Raw genomic sequence first — 24,789 nt, forward strand, 5'->3', positions numbered from 1 at the left:
CCCACAGTTAGTAACACACCCCTAGGAACACTTAACCCCTACACTGCCAGTATCCACCCACTGGTTAACCCTTTCACTGCCAGTGTCATTTACACAGGAATCACTGCATTTATATAGCAGTGATTACTGTATAAATGACAATGGTCCCAAAAATGTGTCAAAAATGTCCGATGGGTCCCCCACAATGTCGCAGTCACAATAAAAATCGCTGATCACCGCCATTACTAGTAAAAAAAAAAATAATAAAAAATTATTAATAAAAATGCTATAAAACTATCCCTATTTTGTAAACGCTATAATTTTTGCGCAAACCAATCAATAATCGCTTATTGTGATTTTTTTTACCAAAAATATGTAGAAGAATACATATCGGCCTAAACTGAGGGAAAAAAATGTTTTTTTATATATTTTTGGGGGATATTTATTATAACAAAAAGTAAAAAATAATGCGTTTTTTTCAAAATTGTCGCTCTATTTTTGGTTATAGCGCAAAAAATAAAAACCGCAGGGGTGATCAAATACCACCAAAAGAAAGCTCTATTTGTGGGAAAAAAAGGACGTCAATTTTGTTTGGGAGCCACGTCGCACGACCGCGCAATTGTCAGTTAAAGCGACGCAGTGCCGAATCGCAAAAAGGGGTCTGGTCTTTGACCAGCAAATTGGTCCGGTCTGCAAGTGGTTAATATCCATACCAGACCTGAAGGGCCTGGTAACTGAATTTGGGGGGACCCCCACACATTTTTTTTTTATCAATGACTTTCAATGACAGTTCTCTGTATTACCGGGAGCCGACAATGCATTATACCCGCAAGTGCTTTTATTCCTTCAGAAATTACACTTTGTGCAGGTACAGTTCTAAGCACGGGAAACAAGCGCTACTTTACTGGCATACTATACACACCCCCTAGGTATGAAATTTAATGGAATATTTCACTTTTATTGTTTCACTTTAAGCATTATTAAAATCACTGCTCCTGAAAAAAATGGCAGTTTTTAAAACTTTTTTTTGCATTGATACATGTCCCTTGGGGCAGGACCCGGGCCCCCAAACACTTTTAATGACAATAACTTGCATTTAAGCCTTTATAATTAGCACTTTCGATTTTACATGTTTGAGTCCCATAGACTTTAATGGTGTTCGGTTGTTCAAACAAATGTATTGCCTGTTCGCATGTTCTGATGAGAACCAAACTGGGGGGTGCTAGGTTCATCCCTACTTGCTAGATAGATGCAAGCAAAACAAGCCCTGCTTAACATTGGTATCAACTGTTACCCTCGCTCCTACCAACCCATAGTCACCCACAGCCAGGTTGACTATCCTCAAGAAGTGGAAATCAACTTTATCTCCCAATATCTCAGAAGTAGTGACCATGGTCAATTCTAACTACACATTTGAATGTCTTTTAGCAATCAATGCCCTCAAATATGCAAATTTCTCTAAATCATGGAGCATATGGGTTAACAAACACTTATTTTAAAATCAAAGGGTCCAAAGTTTCATTCACCCACACTGAAGATCCCATCACTGCGCCAACATAATAAAACACTAAAGTCAAATAATGAAGCTGCCACTTAAATAATGAAGCTGCCACTTAAATAAACAAATGATAATAAATCTACCATATAAACTGCTAAAGTAAATAGTGGTGCTGTAACTAAACCAATAAATAAATTAACAATAACTGATGAAAATTAAATTACCCAGTGACAAGTGATAAATGACAAAAACAAAGTCCACTGACTAAATTAAGTCCTTCACATGTAATCATGAATAATCAATGAAGATCCAAAATGAGTTGAGAGCACACTTAATTTAGTTCACCCACCACACCACATGCAAACAGTGACTCCACTCCCCTCTGGGTGTCCACTCACCAAATTAAGTTGCCTTGCACTCTCATGCTTGCTAAATAGGCATCAACCCACATAGGGTTAAATCATTCATCAATCTCCCATCCATAATGTTAATCCCATGGAAAGATTCACATATAAAGAAACAAAGTGCTCCAATAGTGCAGTAACGTTTGCTCAAAATGTATTAAAGTTAAAAAACTTCAAACATTGCACTCACATTAAATTAAATGAATTACGCAGGTGATAGATTGACTGCAGCAGTGTGAGACTGGCAAAACATGGTCACAGTGAACTCAGCGTGTAGGAGTATCTCACCCACACCAGAATCTTCAATAGAACTGTGAGAGAACTTTAGTTATGAAAAGGAAAAAGATTAAATTGGAGAGACTTAATAAGTTGCAACCCATTCATGAATCAAATTTATTCAAAGAATTTAATAATAATATGAAGAAAAAGCTTGATAAGGTAGATCAGGATACCCAAAAAAAGAATATTAAGACATTTAATAGAGATAGATGCTAATGATTTTAAAACAAATAATATATATTTATGGAAAAACATAGGTATAGAAGGTACAGATATCCAAAATGGAGAGAGTGATGATGGAGAAAGAAGGGATACTTCTAAATCTAATGTTACTCAAAATGATGCTGCGAGGGGCCCCCATAATAGGGGAAGAAATAACACACCCAGACAACCTTGCTGAAATCCCCCCAACAATATAGGGGAGCCCATTATGGTGGTGGATTGGTGGATATCAGTCTCCCAGACCCCCAGCCCCCCCCCCCCCAATCGGAATGGCTAGCCAACATCATAATTATGGCCCACAACAGAATTATCAGCAATGGCATAAATGCCCCCCCCCCCCATGAATACCCTGATCCAAGATTTCAGGTACCTGTTCAGAACAGATACCAACCCCTTGTACATTATGAACAGGATGAGGGTTATTATCAATCTGAAACTTTTTTAGGATATCTGGGGAATGGGGGGAGAGGGGGAGAGGGGGAAGAACCCGGCAGAATTTACATCCTCCAAACAACTGAGGAGGAGGAAGAAAGGTACCTCCCCATTATCCACACAAGGTAATGGTTCCATATCGAGGAGACGGAGAGGTTGATGGTCAGGTAGACAAAAACAAGCCAAGAAAAAGGAGGGCCACCTAAATGCAGGGATTTATAATCTGAGTAAAGTGGATTTTTTGTTTTGTTTTAGTTTTGTAATAGATTTAGGATGGGGGAATTTATGGGAAATGCATTGTTTGTTTGTCTTTCTTTTTTGTTGTACAATTAAAAATTAATAAAAACTATTTGAAAGTGGAATTGAGTCATAAAGAACTTAATATACTGAATTTGGGTCTTAAATGTTCCCCAAAAGTTGAAGTTTAAATAGATACACATAAATATATAAGCACTTCAAATATGAAAAAATATTTTCTGAGCCACACAGCAGGATTTTCCAATAGAGAGATCACTAATTTGAATCAAATTGATAGTGGGATTTGGAATAAATTAATTTTTAACCCCCAGAATTTTATCAAGGTATTTAATAACTTACTATTGAAAGTTATTGAAGGAGTAATTTGAAAGAAAAGAGTTAATCCAGATTATGTTAAAGATGGAATTAAATTATTATAGGAAAGGAAGGGCATTATAAGACCAGCAAATAAGGGGGGGGTTCCTAATGGATTAAACCTTCAATCATAATCAAATATTAAGTTTACCGGGAGATGGATCCACATGCATGCGATTGGTGGCTGATCCTACAGAATCTTATAAAACTCAGTTAAACATTTTGTTGAATGGGGTTTTAGAACTAAAGCGATTAATTATAAAGAAAAAAGATACCTAGTGCATGTAGAATTCCTGTAATTTACAATACCTAAAATTCATAAGCATGCACAACTACCTTGTAAATGGCGTTGGATCTGTTACATCTAGGTTGGAAGAATACTTCCTGCAGCCGAGTGTAAGGGCGTCAAAAGCTAATTTGAAAGATACTACGGATCTTCTGCGGTCACTTCTGCGGTCATTAAGGGTGGATCCTAATATGCCAACCTATGTAGTGATCAGTGTTGGTCATCTTACTTTAAAAAAGTAATTAGTTACATTACAAATTACTTCTCCCAAAAAGTAATTGCTTTAGTAACTCGGTTACTACATTGGAAAAGTAATTAGTTACTCAGCAAAGTAACTGAGTTTTTTTTTTATATTCTATAGACAGGACTAGCGAAGGAAGTGAATGTCGCCGCCTCCATTGGCGAGTTTGACACCTCACGGGCCCCGTCGCCTGGTATGGATTTAAAGGGGAACCCCTACACTGAAAAACAGCGTGGGGGTCCCCCCAAAGTCCATAGCAGATCCTTATCCGAGCACACAGCCCGGCTGGTCAGGAAAGGGGTTGGGGACGTGCGAGCGGCCCCCTCCTGAACCTTACCAGGCCACGTTCCATCAACATGAGGGGTTGCTTTGGGGAAGGGAGGCCCTGTGCCCCCCACCCCAAAGCACCTTGTCCCCATGTTGATGAGGACAAGGGCCTCTTCCCAACAACCCTGGCCGTTGGTTGTTGAGGTCTGTAGACGGGGGCTTATCAGAATCCAGGAGCCACCTTTAATAAGGGGGCCCCCAGATCCCGGCCCCCTATCCTATGTAAATGAGTATGGGGAGATCACTATAAACAAAAATTATAGACATTATTCTGGAGATCTGGTGAAAAAATAAAAAAATATTATTCATGAGATCACAAGAAATAATAAAGAAATCAGTTTGTCAGAAATCTGTGTGCGTCAGAATTGTCTACACATGCTCAGAATTTACGGATTTTACTGTCAGAAAATTTGAGAACCAGCTCTCAAATTTTTGTTGTCTGAAATTTCGAAAAATAAAAAGGCCAATGGAGCCTACACACAGTCAGAATTTCCGACAACAAGCTCCCATCAAACATTTGTTGTCGGCATGTCTGATCGTGTGTATGCGGCATAACCCTTGGCATTTGACCCTTCAGTATATTCCTAATCCATGCTGGATGATGTCCACTTTTAATTGATAAATAGCTGTTTCGGTCTGTTGGCTTAAAATAAACCTTTGTGACCGGTTCATTGTATGTTATTATCATTATGGTTTAAGTTTGATATATAAATTCAAGTGCAGATTCCTTTGATCGCTCCCAAATAATAAGGAAATCATCAATAAAGCACAGTGGTGTAGTGGTTAGCACTCTCACCTAGCAGTAAGAAGGGTCGCTGGTTCAAATCCCAACCACGACACTACCAGCCTGGAGTTTGCATGTTCTCCCTGTGCCTGTGTGGGTTTCCTCCGGGTACTCCGGTTTCCTCCCACACTCCAAAGACATGCAGGTAGGTTAATTGGCTTCTGTCCAAAATTGGCCCTAGTATATGAATGGGGACCTTGGATTGTGGGCTCCTTGAGGGTAGGGACCGATGTGAGTGTGCAATGTACAGGGATAGGGATAATTGTAGATACTCACTCAGGTTGAACTGGATGGACTGGTGTCTTTATTCAACCTAACTAACTATGAAACTATGAATACATCTTTCATAGAACCTCAATTGAGGTCTATGTCTATTAAAGACATGTCTATCCTCCCACTCAGCCATAAACAAGTTGGCTAGGCTGGGTGCAAATTTCGTGCCCATAGCCATGCCAACCTACTGGGAATAAAATTGGCCATGGTACCAAAGTTAATTGTGTGAAAGAGCTCAATTTAATTCCAACAACGCATCATCATGCTGACTGATTGTGTGAAGCGAAGATAAATCTGCAAGCACTGCATAAATAAACTGAGTTACTTTACACAGTTACTTTAGAGGGTAATGAGTAATCTAACTGATTACTCTTCCCCTCATGGTAACGCCGTTCCCATTATTGGGCAACGTTACCGCAATTACATCCTGTCTGGACCTTTTGAAATTAATGGACTTTATCTCCAGAATAATGTTAATAACTTTTGTTTATAGTGATCTCCTTTTTTTAAAATCTAAGTCTCCTGTCCTTTTTTAATTATAACACATAGCCAATGATTTAAGAAAAAAAATATACATTTATCAGGGGCCATAACAAAATAAAGAGGAAGGCAACGCTGGATAAACTGGTGAAATTAGCAAACCCTTTGTACCCCAGGACACACATCCACTATTTGACAGGCAAAATTGAGAACCTGAGGAGTCTATTTAATAGGGAGCACAATCCGATCCAGGACTCTGAGAGATCAGGAACAGCAGCAGGTGACATATATGTCCCCAGGCTGTGGGCTTACAACAGCCTGCGTCTTTTGTCAGACCAGACTAAACCCAGACCATCACTCTCTTTTCTTCCTTACACGCTTCCTTCCACGCTTGCTTCCAGGCTGTGGCTCTAGTGTTGGAGTTGTGACAGGTGGTGGAGGATGTGGAGGAGGAGGATGGTCCAACTCACACAGATGGGTTTTGCTTGTGAGTTCGCCCCTCAATCCCTTATTTAGGGCCATATATATCACTTCCTCACTAAAGAGGTGTTGGCCCACCTCCATTTCCTGCATTTTGTTGGCAGCCATACAGACATAGGCCTCAAGAAGACTGGGGGGTTCTCAGGGCTGCATAAGCCTGCCAAATTAACCCAAGTGCTGACTCCTCCATGCTCCTCCCCTTCCTGGGCATTTTTTGTTGAAGGTGGAGCAGAGGGACCTGTGATTTGGCCCAGATACTGGGCCTGGCCACCTCCTGGCTGCCACTTTCTCCAGCCACCTCCTGGCTGCCACTTTCTACACCCTCCTCCTGGCTGAGGATTTCCTGTGTATGAAAAAGGGACATAGTTTTAGTTTATTGTTCACAGAATTTTGAGAAATATGTTGAACAATGCTATACCTGACTCAAACATATAAGGACTTCTGCGCTACTAAAAGTGACAAGTGCTTAAATAAACAGAAATGCTGCTAAATCAAATAGCGGTCACCAATCACATAAAATCGAACAAATTTGTGCAAATATTGCAGATAATGCTCAAAACCTCTTAATAACTCAAATAAATGACATAATGAGATCTGTAAACAACTGACTGAATAAAATACGGTGAATGGATATAAGGTGCTCCAAATATCAAAAAAGGTGTAGGAGGAATACTCATATACATAGACAGTATCCACATGTAAAAGATGAATAAGGCTCCAATAGTGTATTACCCTTTGTCTGGCCATTATTTTATATGTTGAATGTAAGCAACCATTTTTTAAGCTCATTAAATTAATTTACTTATTGGGGTAATACACTATTGATTGGACGCTTACCTCTGCATTTGACACAGTGATATGATAGATTCAAAAGCTCATACAGATGATTATAGCATTTAAGGCCCATGTTAAATGCCTTTAAGGTAAGAGCACTGTGAACACTGTGAGCGCACCAGTGGAATTTTAATCCCCGTCTGATAGTGGGAATCTCGCCAACAAGAGCACACGCTCTCACTTGGATGTCATTTTTGGAACATTTTGTTGACACCAGTTTGTTTGCACTTTTTTAGCACTTTAAATCTGTTTTGCACTTTATGGACTGTTAGCACTTTTTTGATATTTGGAGCACCTTATATCCATTCACTGTATCTTATTCAGTCAGTTGTTTACAGATCTCATTATGTCATTTATTTGAGTTATTAAGAGATTCTGCGCATTATCTGCAATATTTGCACAAATTTATACCTGACTCAAGCTAGGCTCCTCCACATCTTCTTCCTGGGTAGAAGGCCCAGGTTGGACGTTGGAAGCTTCAGCTGGGTTGGAAGGAAGAGTTGAGAGTGATGGCCTGATTTCAGTCTGGTATGACAGAAATTGCAGTCTGTCCTTTTACCACAGCCTGGGGACATAAATGTCATCTGCTGCTGCCACCAATTTTGCACTTCAAATAGTTGATGTCGACCATGAGGATCTGCAGCTTCACAAATTCCAGAAATTTATGCAGTGCTGCCTTTCTCTTTAGTTGATTTGTATAAAAGGGGTGGTTTGTCTGCCACAGACAGGGCAGCTCTCTGTACAAATCAACTGAACTGGGGAGGAAATCATGATCTTTGAATCAATCCATTTTATCAGCAAGACACAATACAAGGCAAACCTTAATGTCAGGCTAAACTTGCATAATCTTGTCCAAATATAGGCCTCAATCTATAAGCAGTATAGACCCCTGATGCCCCAAGTTAAAATTGTACCTTTTTTAGAATGATCGGCGCTTCCACTACTCTGTCTTCCGCTCTCAGATCGTACGTACGACGCACGCGTGTTACGCTTTATATACACTCCGCATGCTCAAAACTGCACCCTCCCCTGACCTTCTTTATAGTATATTCCCTATATTCCCTTTTCTTTTGGTGCAATGGGAAAGCGCATGGTGGAGAAAGAACAAGTGCATGAAGAAAGCAGCAACAATGAAAGCCCGGAGCCATGAACACCTCGATCCCAGAGGAGATTTAAGGCCTCTAATATATCATTAGACATATGTCAGTATGTAACTATGTATGTCCTTTGTACAGATGGTGGACATCTTGAAGAGGGCCAACTATGATGGGAAGCATGGACCTTACCCAAACCCAAATGTCAGAAAGGCTAAGATCATAGCTAACGTTGTGAAAAGTCTACACAGGAATTTTTTGGGTATGACGATCCAAGGATCAACTGAGGAAACAATGGTCAGTTCTCAAATTGAGGGAGCAGGATCAGTACAGAATAATCAAGAGAGTGCTGCAAAAAAGTATTTGTCGTGTTTTCCTATTACTTTGATTGTTTGTGCTGCTCCATGTGCTTTTCTTTACTATTGTACAGTTTACGATGGCAAGTTTCAGGTTCGTGGGCACAGTAAATTGTACATAGTAAACATTGTTCATTTGACCACTAATATAATGTTTTTGGCAGATGCACATTTAACTACGTTTGTTCATGCTTATTTGGATTAAAAGAAGTTTAGGACATTGTTGTCTAGATGGGTTTGTAACTAGAATGAAATGCAAACTTGTTTCAGTGTAAGGAGAGGGCACTCAACAGCTGTTTACACATCTGGACGCAGGAGCACTAGTGTGGGACACCAGAACAAACTTTTTAGGGTGTCCCACACAGGTGCTCCAGTGAATACTAAGGGTGTCTCCATGTGTGAACCTTTACTCAAAAAGGTAAGTATTCCAGCTTTAAGAAAGGGAAAAAAATCATGTCTTCAGCTTGGAACTCTGTCAAAACAGACAATTGTACGACACTTCCAATCAATGTTTCATATTCCTATTTCTTGCCTCAAATATCTGTGTGCCAAGTATACCTTTTTTTATTCACATAGGGGAGAAAAGAATCAGGACACCAGAGGACTCCAGGGACCCACAACCTCCTAAAGAAGGGGAAATTCCAAAACTACAACCTCAGGATGTGGAGGAAGGAGAGGTTTATGAAGTGGGCAAAATAGTGACCACAACAGTTGAGTGTCTGAGACCACTGCTTCAGGTAATAGATGTATGCCTGCATATTTCTAATACATGGTGTGTTTTTATTTTATTTTAGGTGATGTGGATGTTGTGGAAGAAGAATTTCATTTCACAAGTGCACACATCCTCATCGGGAAGATCACGGTGTGCAATCGGGATTTACAGAAGATCAAGGAAGACATCAATTATGTAGAACAAATACTCAAAAACATCATTGATGTTTTAGGCAGAATCTAAAACACACCAACATTTTTGTAATTTTTTTATTATAAATTTTCTACAAAAATGTTGAAAGCCAAATTTTGAAGATGCACACAGTGTGTCAACATGTGCTATCTGCCATCACGGGATATCAAGGTACGCATTTTGTGCAACTAAAGTAGCTGAGAGGAAGGAGTTGCACCCCCGAAACATATCCATTGATCCCCCATGATGGGAGCTAGCACATGTTGATATTAGGCATGGGATCAGGAGGGAAATCCCCATTTTGACTTCCAATTTGTCTGCATCTTCAAAATTTGGCTTTCACAGGGGGGACATCACCCCATCTGATGAAGGCAAGATCAACACAGTTTGGACATCTTGATTTCTGATATTGCCTTCAATTTATCAAAGTTGAACATTGTACGTTCCTGAGTTGTGTATTGCTTTATGTTTTTAAAAACATGCCTGTTTACCACAAAAATGACTGTCCAAAAAAAATAAAAAAATGCAAAAAAATTTTGGTTTGTTCAAAAACCCTTTTCTAAACGCACATGTGAATGTGCACAGGGTAAAACATTTTCTACTCAACGATGTGTGGCTCCTTCTTTCAATGCTCAATAGCAGTTTTTTGCTTAAGTTGGTGTTTACAGTGACAATGGGGGCTATTTCCTAAAGGCAAATTTCCTTTGCACTACAAGTGCACTTTCAGTGCAGTTTCAGTGCATTTTCAGCCATTTTCGTCAATCCAAAAAATGTATTCATGGTTCTGAAAATGATTAATTTTTTAATCATTAGCGCATTTCATACATTAACAACAAAAACAAGGTGTGTGTGTAGCAGAACCAAAACATAATAGTTAGCTGAAGAAGAGATTGTCACCTCATGTATACAACAAATTACATTTGCACTATTGAAGAAAATGGGCAAAAAAAAGCCCATTGGAGAACCTAGGAGACAGCTAAAAGAAACACAAGCAGTAAATCAAAGGAAATATTTTTTCAGTTTATAATACAAATTTATTTTAAAAATAAATACATTTATGGAAATACATATAATGTGATGTTAAAGGAGAAAACTTCCTTCTGCAGGACCTGAATGATGGCGGAACAGGTCTCTGGAATAATGATCCCCAGTTCCTGGGGTTAGATGCCTGTCGAGAACTTGATGTCGTGCAGACTTTTCCCCGTTGCCAAGTACCGCAAGTTGGCAACGAGCCTCTGCTTGGGAGTGATGGCTTGCCACATGCAGGTTTCCTGCTTCATAATATAAGGGGACAGCAAAGCCAACAGACGGTGAAAAACAGGGTCCATCATCCGGAGATAATTCCTGAAATCATCAGGATTATTTTCACGGATCTCCCACAACAAAGGCATGTGTGAGAATTGGTCACGCTGGAGCACCAAATTCTTGGTCCATGTACTCCTCCTCGCCCTGTTTATGGACTGGGCTTGGGTCAAAGTAAGAACCCCAACACCAAGCCCCTGCACAGCATGAACTCTACAATGAGTACATACCCACAACATGGCTTCAAAATGGTTGGCTGGTCAGAACGAACTAACAGAATGCATTGAAAATGAGAAAAGCCTGAGAAGAGTGAGCTGAAATTCAGAAACTAGTGGACACGAACAGTAACGATCTGAAAAGCACGAGGCAGAAAATCGCGAATCGTCTCTCACCAAACTTCTACTAACACAAGATAAACACGAGATTAGCAGAAGGAGCCCAAAGGGTGGCACGCTGGCTATTGAACTTCCTCTTTATAGTGCCATCTTACGTGTTGTACGTCAGCATGTTATTGATGATTAGAATTTCCGACAACATTTGTACGAATGTGCGTATGCAAGACAAGCTTGAGCTAACATTCGTACTAAGCAGAAAGACTTTCTAATGCAGGTGAATATCCCTAAAGAGAAATTCTTACAAAAAGGTTATAGGGAGGATGCTCTGGATAAAAAAATTGATGAAGCAGCTAATATTTCAAGATCTCAATGCTTTGTTAAGAAAGATTAAAGTGGATGTTAACACACTCTCATCCTTTCTAAATGAATGCAATATTGGTTATCTAGAAGGATATACATGCCTCCTGCATATATATTTATCTGTCAAATGTCTCCCCTCTGTCTGCTATGAGACCCAAAAAACTGCAGATTTTGTGAGTGGGTCTGTTTTCCAGGGCTCAGTGGGTGGAGTCGTAATGTCAGTAGACTCTCTGGCCACCTCTACACTCCCCTTATCAACATGCATTTTCTCCTGTGTATTTCTTACACTGAACTTCTGCTATGATCACTAACATCCAGTCAAAACCCAGAAAAGTCCCCACATGACTTCAGCATGCCAAATCATGCTGAGGTGTGGAACAGCCAATCCTTGCACAGCAGCAGAAGAAAGGAGTGGGAGGGAATTAAAAAATAATGCATTTCTCTTAGGCTAGTGCATGAGATATGTAAATCACCTGTCAATCACAGCAAGGGAGAGGATTTTACAAAGTTTTTCTCTGTTTGTCAAGATTTATCTCACTGAACAATAAAAGAGGATTGCTCAGAGTTGGATTAACTCTTTGTGGCAAGACTGGGCTCAAATGATAGGAAATCTTATACTCTACATTATCACATAACAAAAATTGGGTTTACATCCACTTTAACAGTTACCCTTGGACCAATACCAGTGGGGGTTCATTTCTAATGTCTAATATCAACATAGGGAAATTGAAGAGATTTTTTTAAAATATTGGTATATCCTATGCATTGATAATGATTTAGGATGATTAGGTCCTTCCTAATCATCCAAAATGTATATATTGAACGGCCCCAAATTTTGTAGACCAGGTGGTAAGAAAGATTTTAGATCCACCTGGTCAACAAAAAATTCATATTGATTTAAAAGGATTTTACCCGTGCATTTCATGCTGAACGGTAAAAACTAGTAATAGGGGGTGTATCCACTATTACACAACATTGATAATAAATCATTTTCCAAAGATTAATTTATCACATGTAATACTTCACATGTGGTGTATTTATTGTGGTGTCCATGTGGTTTGTATTATGTGGAGAGAACTAAAAGACTTCTCAAGATTCATATTGTTGAACATGCAGCCAATATAAAGAAAGGGTTTTAAAAAGCATAGTGTGTCCCATCACTTTAGAGAGAAATGTAATCAAGATCCTATGTTATCACAATTTTGTGGGCTAGACTGTGTCTTCCCATCGTGGAGGGTTTCTAATTGGGTTAGAGACTTATCACAAAGAGAAAGTAAGTGGATTTTTCTATTAAAGAGTTTGGCCCCTAGATGGTTAAACATTGAGCTGGATCTCAATTGCTTCATAAGTAATTTTTAAATGTAAATATATAAATAATTGATGGGCTTTCCAGCCTATAATTTAGGAATGGGTTCCCTATATTTCATCCTATCTTATTTTAGTTATTTTATAATTCATTAATATAATGTTATAGTGATTATGAAATTTTTTTAAAATATGTGGTTTATTTTTATTAGGTCTTTACTTATTTACTTATGCTAACAATTTTTGCTCTTCAACGTGAATTTTTGCGGAGTAAAGACTGTGCATATCATGGTTTTGGGGAAACTCAGTTACCCATATGACCATAAGCATCAGCATATGGGAAATTACAAAAGGGAGGTTGCCATGCCGTACAGCCAATCCCAGGAGGAAGTCATAATGATGAAACGCGTTGAGACTGTTTGGCCAGTCTCACACTGCTGCAGTGGATCTTCACTATTGGAGCACTTTGTTTCTTTATATCTGGATCTTTCCATGGGACCAACATTATGGATGGGAGATTGATGAATGATTTAACCCTGTGTGGGTTGATGCTTATTCGATGAGCATGAGAGTGCAAGGCAAGTGGTGTGGTGGATGAACTAAATTAAGTTTGCTCTAAACTCATTTTGAAGCACTTATTTTGCCCCTTAAAACTTTTGTGAATATTTTACTGTATGTAATGCAAGTACTTTTTGCTCTCGTATACCTGTGGATGTTTATTACTTGTGTTTGCACTGTGTACCATGTTATATTTTATTTGATTATTGTGATGTTTATCCCTGTTATTCCACTAAAACTCAATAAACAATGTGTTAATATTATTCTGTGTAAGTTTTTTTTTTTTTTTTTCTCATAGTCACTCTTTTGAGACACTCTATTTTTAATCATCTTTTTGATCTAACTGGCTGGCCACATCACCCATGAGATGTACTGTAAGCCACTTTTTCAATACTAAGCAAACTTTATGGGCATTTAATACTGCTATTTATGCTCATACGGCACTGTCAGCAAAGCCCAGCAAACAGGCAGGCACGATCCTGTGGGTGCCCACCGAACAGGGGATAGGAGCACAGATATATTCGCTAGAGGCACATGCCTGTGCACATAAACCATAATTGGTGCCATTGGGCATATATAGGAACAGCAGCTGTGCGGCTGCAGTGCTGTCTGATCTGCAGCTTATGCTGTGTCCTGTTCCCTGTGCCTATGTTTGATCTGTTTGATCATTTTGACCTGGCTTCCTGACCCCTCTGATTATCTCCAGTCCTGACCTGCTTGTTTTGAACTTGTAATAACTGTTATCTGCCTGATTTCCTGCTGCCAACCATTGCCTGAATTCTGATCATTCTCTGCCTGTCGTTACATTATATCTGATTCTCCACGTATGACCTGGCTTGTCAGACCCTGCACCAGTCGTCTATTATCTAGCTCTGTGTAGCTCGTGTGACATTGTCCGGCCTCCACAGCCTCCACAGCATACTTGCATCCACTGTGTCATCTGTTACTCAGCGATCCAGTTTGTTCCTGCAACTCATCAGCTACTCTTCTCTGCTGTCAATGGAGAATCTTGCAGGCACTCCTACCTTACCTTGCTCTCGTGGCCACTGTCACAACTCCAGTGGTCCTTAAGCCAGGGCTGTAGGAGAGGTCTCTTTCTGTTCATCAGGCTCTACCAGAAGGTACAAATGCAGGCACTGCATGGATTAACCTGTCTTGAACTATAGACTCATCAGGGACTTTGACCTTGCTGGGCATCTCCAGTGGAAAAGAGCCACTTTCCTTCCCTCCCCTCTCTCTGGCAGATTTCTGACAGCAGGCAACATCAAATTGTCCCTTGGTGATTTTAATTGATGCGCTCACCCCTAATATGTACCATACCCACAGGGGTTAGTAACTATCTGGGTTATGATAGTTCTGTGCTATGATATACAGTATCTCACAAAAGTGAGTACAGCCCTCACATTTTTGTAAATATTTTATTATATCTTTTCATGTGAAAACACTGAAGAAATGACACTTTGCTACAATGTAAAGTAGTGAGTGTACAGCTAGTATAACAGTTTAAATCTGCTGTCCCCTCAAAATAACTCAACACACAGCCATTAATGTCTAAACCTTTGGCAAGAAAAGTTAGTATACCCCTAAGTGAAAATGTCCAAATTGGCTCAAAGTGTCAATATTTTGTGTGGCCACCATTATTTTCCAGCACTGCCTTAACTCTCTTGGTCATGGAGTTCACCAGAGGTTTGCCACTGGAGTCCTCTTCCACTCCTCCATGACGACATCACTGAGCTGGTGGTTGTTAGAAACCTTGTGCTCCTCCACCTTCCATTTGAGGATGCCCCACAGATGCTCAATAGGGTTTAGGTCTGGAGACATGCTTGGCCAGTCTATCACCTTTACCCTTAGCTTCTTTAGCAAGGCAGTGGTCATCTTGGAGGTGTGTTTGGAGTCGTTATCATGTTGGAATACTGCCCTGTGGCCCAGTCTCTGAAGGGAGGGGATTATGCTCTGCTTCACTATGTAACAGCACATGTTGGCATTCATGGTTCCATCAATGAACTGTAGCTCCCCAGTTCCGGCAGCACTCATGCAGCCCCAGACCATGACACTCCTACCACCATGCTTGACAGTAGGCAAGACACACTTGTCTTTGTACTCTTACCCTGGTTGCCGCCACACACGCTTGACACCATCTGAATCAAATAAGTTTATCTTGGTATCATCAGACCACAGGACACTGTTCCAGTAATCCATGTCCTTAGTCTGTCTTCAGCAAACTGTTTGCGGGCTTTCTTGTGCATCATCTTTAGAAGAGACTTCCTTCTGGGACAACAGCCATACAGACCAATTTCATGCAGTGTGCGGAGTATGGTCTGAGCGCTGACAGGCTGACCCTCTACCCCTTCAACCTCTGCAGCAATGCTGGCAGCACTCGTCTATTTCCCAAATACAATCTTTGGATATGATGCTGAGCATGTGCACTCAACTTCTTTGGTCGACCAAGGTCAGGCCTGTTCTGAGTTTAACCTGTCCTGTTAATGAGTCACATAACACCCGGGGAGGGAAAATGGCTAATTGGGCCCAATTTGGAAATTTTCACTTAGGGGTGTATTCGCTTTTGTTGCCAGCAGTTTAGAAATGAATGTCTGTGTGTTGAGTTATTTTTAGGGGACAGCAAATTGACACTGTTATACAAGCTGTACACTCGCTACTTTACATTGTATCAAAGTATCATTTCTTCAGTGTTGTCACATGAAAAGATATAATAAAATATTTACAAAAATATGAGGGTTGTACTCACTTTTGTGAGATACTGTATGTATACATATGATAATTAATTACATGAATTCACATTATAGAGAGATATATTTGACAACCATCTACCCCTCAAAAAGATCGTAAAGCATAAAGTTCAACATGATGTTATAGCTGACAGAGTTGTATGGTTTTCCTTGTGTAATGTGCATAACCATCATTTTGACAGCATTATTGTTTCCTTTTTAAACTTTCATACTATTTAAATATATATCAATAAAGATATTTACATTCCTTTATATAATTGTGTATTCGCTTACCTTAAAAATCCCACTCAAAGGGTTGTGTCTATATGTATTACAATAGGGATGTGGGCACCCTCCTTTCCTGCAATATAATCTCTATTATCATTGATCTTAGATGTGGACTAGGCCTGTTGGCATGTTTGATCAATCCCTTTATACAGTACATGGGTGGTAAAGAAATAGAAAAATAAAGGCTGTGTGCAACCCACTTCTGAGTATATGTCTCCTCTTATCTTTAGATAGCAGTTTTGGCATAAGAGCCATGAAAGGAATGTTAGGACTTTAAAATGGTTGTCATGGTAACATCCATATACAGCCAATGAAGAAACTTCATGAAGAGCATCGGATAGGTAAGCTGTAATATATGCTATTTCTTAACCTTTGTGTCACCTTTTTTAAAAATTAGTAGCATGTGTTAAAGTGTGCTTATCCTTTAATAGGACTAACATTTTTGTAAAGCCACGTTAAAAAGAGACTTACTTTGCATAAAAGCTTAATGTGCCACAATTACATGTCTAAGAAAAAAAAAAAATGTAAATCTATCAGATTTGTACAGTGCCATCAATTGCTCAGACTGTAAACGAATGAGGTGAAAGAAAAACTGATAATATATCCCATACATAAACTTCGTGGAGGAAAATTTCTGGAAAAGCATCAGAGTCCAAATCAATGACATTTTGATTTTCTGGACCAGGAAGCACATTTACATATAAAAGGTCTTATATGAAAAAAATAAGACCCAGTGACATTTATTAGGTTTTTACTTCTATTATTTCTTCCTATGACATACATAAATATACATCTTGGGATAGAAAAGTTCCACTGGCATTACTAAATTAAAGATTTCATTTGGCTGTTGTGAACCTCCAAAGCGGCTTGTGCTATTATCTCTCATTATTGCTTATGTTTATTGTACTTGACAAACAGGCAGATGTTTGAATTGCAGCTTTGACAATTGCCCCTCCTATTTGTTCTATGCCACTCTATAAGAAAAAATCCAATTTATTTTTAGACTACCTGGACTACTTCTCTCTTCAACTACAAGAAATGTAGAAATCTTCTAAGGTTGTTTACATCTCAGTGTAACTCGGTAAAAGATACATGTGAAGGTGGGTGCTGAACTAGAGTTTGGACCTTGAAACCTTTTCAAGGAACCATGTTTATGGCAATAAAAAACATTTCCTGACAGACTCCATGGCAGCCTACGTGTATGGGTTAATCCCGCCTCTCATACCTCATAGGCCCCACTCCCATAAATCTTTGCTTCTAGCCAGAGACCACGTTCCTTTTTTGTCCTCCTCCTAGGACCAAGGTGTTTTCTTACCTTTCGGAAGCTTTAATCCTATCCTGGTGGTTTGCACGTTGATGAATCGATGATGATGGCGGTTATTCTTGGAGTCCATATTTCCCAGCTATTAGCAGGGAGGACACAGGCACTGAAGAGCGATGCTGTGAAGATCTTAATGTCATCCATTGGTTGACAGATCGCATCATGGCCATTCGTCCTAGCTATTAGCGGGAGGCCCTTTATTAATGTGCCGATCGTGCAGAGAGTGTATCGACCCTCCCAGTCCCAGGATGGATTGTGCTGGCTTCAGTGTGGTGACGTATAACATTCTCATGGCAGCCTGTTTTTGTGTGTTTGTTTGTCCTTACCTGCTCCGGTGTAGCCATGGCGGCTGGAACGCTTTGCGTTCCAGTCCGCCACTATTCGTTCTCTCTGCGCAGCTGCGTGGCTTCGACTGAGATCGAGGCTTGGTTAGCACGTGCGCAGTTGAGACAAGATGGCGGCGGTCGCGCTTGCGCGCGGACGCCGTAGGAGTGGCGGTAGTTACAGTGCAGGTGCGCTGCTAACGTAATGACATCATCATGGCGGCAGATTTAAATAGCTGTCAGAGACAGCTATGCTTTGGAAGGTTTCCAAGCAAGGCAGCTACTTCCCGTGCTCGTGGCTTTTCTGCTCAAGGTAGGGGGGGTATTATTGTGTGGTACTGTGCATATCATTGCTCTCTCTATGTTCCTACCTTTTACACGCTTATTTGAATTGTGTTTGTTTTAGCTGTTTAAATCTCCGCTGCGATGGACGTGTCACCGCCCCCTAGTGGCCAACCCTTATGCCACAGGTAGGATGGAATTTTTTTTTTCCCTCTGCCTGTTTGTATTTGGGTTTCTGGAGCAAGTTAACTATTTATCCTCTTTTCTCAGCCCCTCTAGGTCTGTTTCTCAAGTCTTGACACACAGGTGATAATGACAAATCTAGGTCACAACGCCATCATTCATCTTCAAGCACTAGACATACCGCATCGTTCTCCAGACATAGGAGGGAAGGCTCAAAGTCTGGTTCTGGATACCATTCTTACCGCCATTCCAGCCGTTCTGCGGAAAGGACTTGCTGGGGATGTAAAACTCAGGTCCCAGAGGGTAAATCTCTCTGCGAGTTATGTTACTCTCGGGCTATGAAGGAAAGAGGTTCTGAGGACCAGCATGTGGAGGCTCTGGTCAGGAAGGTAATCCATGAATCCATGAACAAGTCAGATTCCAGCCATACTTTCAATCCTCCTTCGCTTCCAGCCCTAGTTACTGAGGTGGTTGATCCTGAGGCTCCAGGTCCCTCTCATCACAGTCTTTCTATTAGTGGATCCTCCGATAGCGAGGTGGAGACGGATGAACCCGGTACAGGTTTTGAATTTTCTCAGGTTCCGTTCTTGGTTAGAGCAGTCAAAGACGCTTTAAAATGGGATGAACGGGTGGAAGCTCCCTCTAAGCAGAGGAAATACTTCAAGCATCTCAAGAAAGACCGCCCAAATTTTCCTTTTTTGGAAGAACTGGGTGAAATTATTTCTGATGAGTGGAACAAGGTTTAGAGGAAAAATTCCTTGATCTCTAAGGTAGCAAAAATGTATCCTTTCATGAGGTTAAACATCTTGAGTCGGCCCCTCTTATCGATGCCGCTTTGATGAGGTTGGCGAGGCATGTTACTCTCCCTCTGGAAGATTCAGTTTCCTTCAAAGATGGTCTGGAGAGGAAGATAGATACGGACCTCAAGCGCATCTACATTACTGCAGGCATGGCTTGTAAACCAGCCCTAGCCCTCGCTGCGTTATCTAAGGCCATGGAATCATGGACTGATGATATAGGTGCGACCTTAGGAAGCATTTCTGAAGAGCTGGTCAGGAGCTCACCAGTGCATGAACTGAAGATGACCTCGGCATTCCTGGGGGAAGCATCCCTGGACATAATTCGTCTGGTAGCTCGCGTAATGCTCTCTTCGGTCACGGCTAAACGTGCCCTGTGGTTGCGCCCATGGGTTGCGGATCCTGCCTCTAAGCAGGCATGGTGTAAAATTCCTTTTGAGGGATCTTCCCTCTTTGGGAACAAACTTGACTCAGCTATTACCCGTGCTACCGGGGGTAAATCAGGTTTTCTGCCCCAGGATCGCCGTCTCATGGGTCAGAGAAGAGTTCTCCCCAGACAAGAACTGGAACGTGCTAGGGACGCACGTCGTTACAGACCTGGACGCGAGTTTAGGAAAAACTGGAAAAGAGGCCAGCCTTCAGGTCAAAAGTCCTCAAAAGCTTCCTCCTCTGGTGGTCGGGAGGCTTCGAAGTCCTTTTGATATGGGGTCTGTCCAGACGGAGCAAGTTGGGGCTCGTTTACTCCGTTTTCAGCACATCTGGGCAGCCTCGATTCAGGACTACTGGACCGTCAAAACGTTCTCCTCAGGACATTCTTGGGTCTTCAACAATCCACCCATTCACCAGTTTATGCCAACGGTTCTTCCCCATTCAGAAGAAAAAATACAGATTCTTGTATCATACACAGAATCATTAATGGCTCAAGGGGCCGCCATCCCGGTTCCAGCTGAGGAAAGATTTCAAGGAGTTTAGTCCCCTCTTTTCATGGTCCTCAAAAAGAATGGCTCCTGGAGACCGGTCATCGATCTGACACATCTAAACTCCTTCATAAAAAATGAAAAATTCAAAATGGAGTCTCTGCTGACAATACGCCAGGCTATTCAACCAGGCGACTGGCTTATCTCAATAGACCTCAAGGATGCCTATTTCCACGTACCGATTGCAGAAGATTTCCAGAAGTACCTCAGGTTTGCAGTAGATCAGGTGCATCTTCAGTTTACATGTCTCCCGTTCAGGCTTTACACTTCGCCTCGAGTATTTTCAAAACTCTTACTGGCGGTCGTGGCTTTAATCAGGATCAGACGCATCCGGTTACATCACTACCTGGACGATCTGCTCCTACTTTCTCAAGACAAAGAGCAACTGTTGTCTCATCAGGAACAGGTTATTTCTACCCTAACAGAGTTCGGCTGGCTCCTGAACAAGGAGAAGAGCCATCTAGAGCCAACACAGTCTCTAATCTTCCTCGGAGCCCAGTTCAACACGGTAATGAGCACCATCTCCTTACCCCTGGAGAAAATTCCGGTGATTCGAAACAGGATTCGGCTTGCAATGTCATTGTCATGGTTATGCAATAGAGTTCGTCTGCTTACCTGTCTGCATGTGTTCATTTCTAGAGACCAGCCGAGCTTCATCTGACTGCTTTTATTTCCTTCCTCTGGCATGGCTCCACCCTAGCTCCTATCAGACAACTCTATATTAACCTGTGCACTGCTAGCTTATCCTGCTGATCAACCTTTGTGTGTTAGCTTCCTGTTTCCTGCCGTGTGCTCCGCTACTGTTTTTCGTTACCGACTTGGCGTGTTCTGACTATCCCTGCTTGCCTGTGACCCTGACCTTTTGGCGTGTACCCGACTATTCTTGTCTGCCTGTGTCCCCGACCTTGGCTTTGTCCCTCACCATCCCTATCCTCCTGTTGCCTACTGTGGGTGTGAGCTGGGGGACCCTGGGGGTCGCGACCTGGAGCCAGTTGCAGCCAAGTCCATCCTCACCACTCGAGGCTCTGGTGAACACCTGCTGGCTCTTAGACTCCGCGCCCCGGGGAATCTTACGCTCTAACCCCAGTGGGATCTGTCCCCCATCTGCAGCAGTCAGCCATAGGGTCCACAACCTTTCGGTGCACCCCTAACCCTACGGTGTGCATCTGTCACCTGGGCTCTAGGTGACTTGACAGTTTGATCAGCCATGGACCCGGCTGACGTGCCGCTCCCTGCAGTCGATCCATTGCAGGGCATAGTGCGGAGACTCGAGACCCAGGAATCTAATCAGACTCAGGTGATGCGATTCCTTCAAGATCTGGCTTCTCGCTTCGAGCAGCTACAGGCTTCATTGGGAACCCCGAACTTGCAGCCTCAAGTACAGTCTGCGACTGCACCTATCGCACCAGTCGCATCCACGCATTCATTAGTACTGCCAGCTCCGTCCCGTTTCTCTGGAGACTCCAAGGCCTGCAGGGGCTTCCTCAGCCAATGCACCATTCATTTTGAGCTCCAGCCTCAAAACTTTCTGTCCGATCGGGCAAAGGTAGCCTATATAATTTCCCTCCTCTCCGGTGAAGCTTTAGCCTGGGCTGCTCCCCTGTGGGAGAAAAATGACCCAGTGGTTTCCAGCCTGTCCAACTTCTTGAAGCTCTTTCATAACATCTTCGAGGAGCCAGCTCGGGTTTCTTCTGTGGCTAGTGCCCTTTTACGCCTTCGCCAAGAATCTTGTTCAGTGGGCCAATATGCACTTCAGTTCCGTATCCTTACGGCGGAATTGAGCTGGAACAATGAGGCCCTGGTCGCAACCTTTTTACATGGCCTCTCTGACCGAGTGAAGGACGAATTAGCAGGAAGAGCTATCCCTGCCGGTCTGGACGATGTCATTTCCTTATGTAATCAGATTGACATTCGTTTCCAGGAGAGGTCCTTAGAAAAAAGACGCCAGCACCCCCCAGGTTCTAGTCAGCCTGAGCTTTTTCCCCGTCGCCCTGTGGAGCATCCTCTGTCTGCTGAGGAACCCATGCAGCTGGGCCGGACCAGACTAACCCCCGAAGAACGTGCTAGACGCAGAACTCTGGGCTTGTGTCTTTATTGTGGGGGCAAGGGTCATTTTCGTGACTCCTGCTCGCTCCGTCCGGGAAACGCTCGGGTCTAATACATTTGGAAGGTGGAGTATTGGACCCAGAAACATCACCTTCTCGTCTCCTTCTTCCGGTGTTCCTCCATGTAGGCACTTCTTCCCAATCGGTCCTAGCATATCTGGACTCCGGGGCTGCCGGCAATTTTATGGACTGGAGAACTGCTTCTTCTATGAAGCTTACCCTTTCTCCCCTCGCTACTCCACTAGTAGTCTCGGCAATTGATGGCACTGTGCTCCCAGGGGGCCCTATCCATTTCCAGACACTACCTATTAGAATGTCGGTAGGGATACTCCACCAGGAGTGGATCTCCTTCCTCATCCTACCCAAGGCCTCTACCCCCATTGTATTGGGCTTTCCTTGGCTACAGCTCCACTCGCCACATGTGGACTGGGTATCTGGGCAGATCCTGGCCTGGGGTCCTTCGTGTTTCTCGTCTTGTCTTCCCAAGGTGACCCCCAAGAGGAAACTTCACATTGCTACCACATCTATATCGTCCGATCTTCCCGCGGCATACAGCGATTTCCGGGATGTGTTCTGCAAGAAGTCTGCTGAGGTGCTTCCTCCTCACAGATCTTTTGACTGTGCTATTGACCTTGTCCCTGGAGCAACCCTGCCCAGGGGTCATACCTACCCTTTGTCCATTCCAGAGACCCAGGCCATGTCTAAGTATGTCGCTGAGAATCTGGAGAGAGGTTTCATCCGGAAATCCTCATCGCCTGCAGGAGCAGGGTTCTTTTTCGTTGCCAAAAAGGATGGTACCCTCAGGCCCTGCATCGACTATAGAGGTTTAAACGCTGTGACTATTAAAAACCGTTACCCCTTACCTCTAATATCTGAGCTATGTGACAGGTTGAAGGGGGCTTCCATTTTCACTAAGTTGGATCTCAGAGGTGCATACAATCTCATTCGAATACGGGAAGGTGACGAATGGAAGACCGCATTTAACACTAGGGACGGGCATTACGAGTACTTGGTTATGCCTTTTGGTTTGTGTAATGCTCCAGCTGTGTTCCAGAACTTTGTCAATGAAATATTCAGGGATCTACTGTACCAGTTTGTTGTCATCTATCTGGATGATATTCTCATCTTTTCCGAAAATCTGCCTGCTCACAGAAACCATGTACGCACCGTACTTCAGCGCCTTAGAGAGAACAATCTCTATGCCAAGATGGAGAAATGTTCCTTTGAATGTTCCGAGGTCCTGTTTCTGGGATGTTTTGTTTCTAGTGCGGGTCTTCACATGGATCCCGGAAAGGTCTCAGCCATTACCAACTGGCCCCTTCCCGCTAGCCTCAAGGCCACACAGCGCTTCCTTGGCTTCACAAATTATTATAGGCAGTTCATAAGGAATTACTCTTCCATTGCTGCGCCTATTATCGCTTTGACCAAGAAGGGTGCGAATGCCAAAGACTGGCCTTCCGAGGCTGTCTCTGCGTTTCACGATCTGAAACAGGCCTTTGTCTCTGGACCCCTCTTGAGGAGACCAAATCCTGAGGACCCATTTTTTATTGAAGTAGATGCTTCTTCGATGGGGGTGGGAGCTGTGCTTCTTCAGGACTTTGAGAAGAAACGTCAACCATGTGCGTTCTTCTCCAAAAAAAATTCTCAGGCAGAGAGAAATTATGCCATTGGTGATCGGGAACTTCTCGCAATTAAATTGGCGTTGGAGGAGTGGCGTCATCTCTTGGAAGGTTCCTCTCACTCCATAACGCTCTTTACTGATCATAAGAATCTACAGTACCTACAGAATGCTAAACGTCTGAACCCCAGACAGGCCAGGTGGAGTCTCTTCTTTTCTCGTTTTAAATTCACGATTACGTACAAACCTGGTTCCTGCAACGGTCGAGCTGATGCGCTCTCTAGGTCATTTGACACTTTGGACGAGGAGTCCAACCCTGATCCTGAGCCGATCATTCCTACCTCTTGCATTGTTGCCCATTCTACCACCCTGGAATCAAAGATTCCTCCTGGTAAGACCTTTGTTCCCACGGAGCTAAGAACCAAGATCCTTCGTTGGAGACATGATTCCAAGATGGCAGGTCATGCTGGGTTCCTCCGATCCTTCCTGCTTATCAGTCGTCACTACTGGTGGCCTAATCTCCGCTCGGATGTTAAAGACTATGTTAAGGCTTGTCACGTCTGTGCTCAGTCTAAATCTTCCACTCAAGCCCCTGCTGGTCTTCTCATGCCCTTGCTCATTCCTAAGGAGCCCTGGTCTCATATCGCCATGGATTTTATCACTGATCTTCCACTAACGGAGAATAATACAGCCATTTGGGTAGTAATCGATCGGTTCTCCAAGATGGCTCATTTTGTTCCTCTTCCTGGTCTCCCTTCTGCCCCTGCCTTGGTTCCCATTTTTGTACGAGAGATTTTCCGCCTTCATGGTGTTCCTTCTCATGT

This window comes from Lithobates pipiens, unplaced genomic scaffold, assembly GCF_037356315.1.
Source record: "Lithobates pipiens isolate NorthernLeopardFrog02 unplaced genomic scaffold, aLitPip1_a1.2 Scaffold_27, whole genome shotgun sequence".
NCBI lineage: Eukaryota > Metazoa > Chordata > Amphibia > Anura > Ranidae > Lithobates > Lithobates pipiens.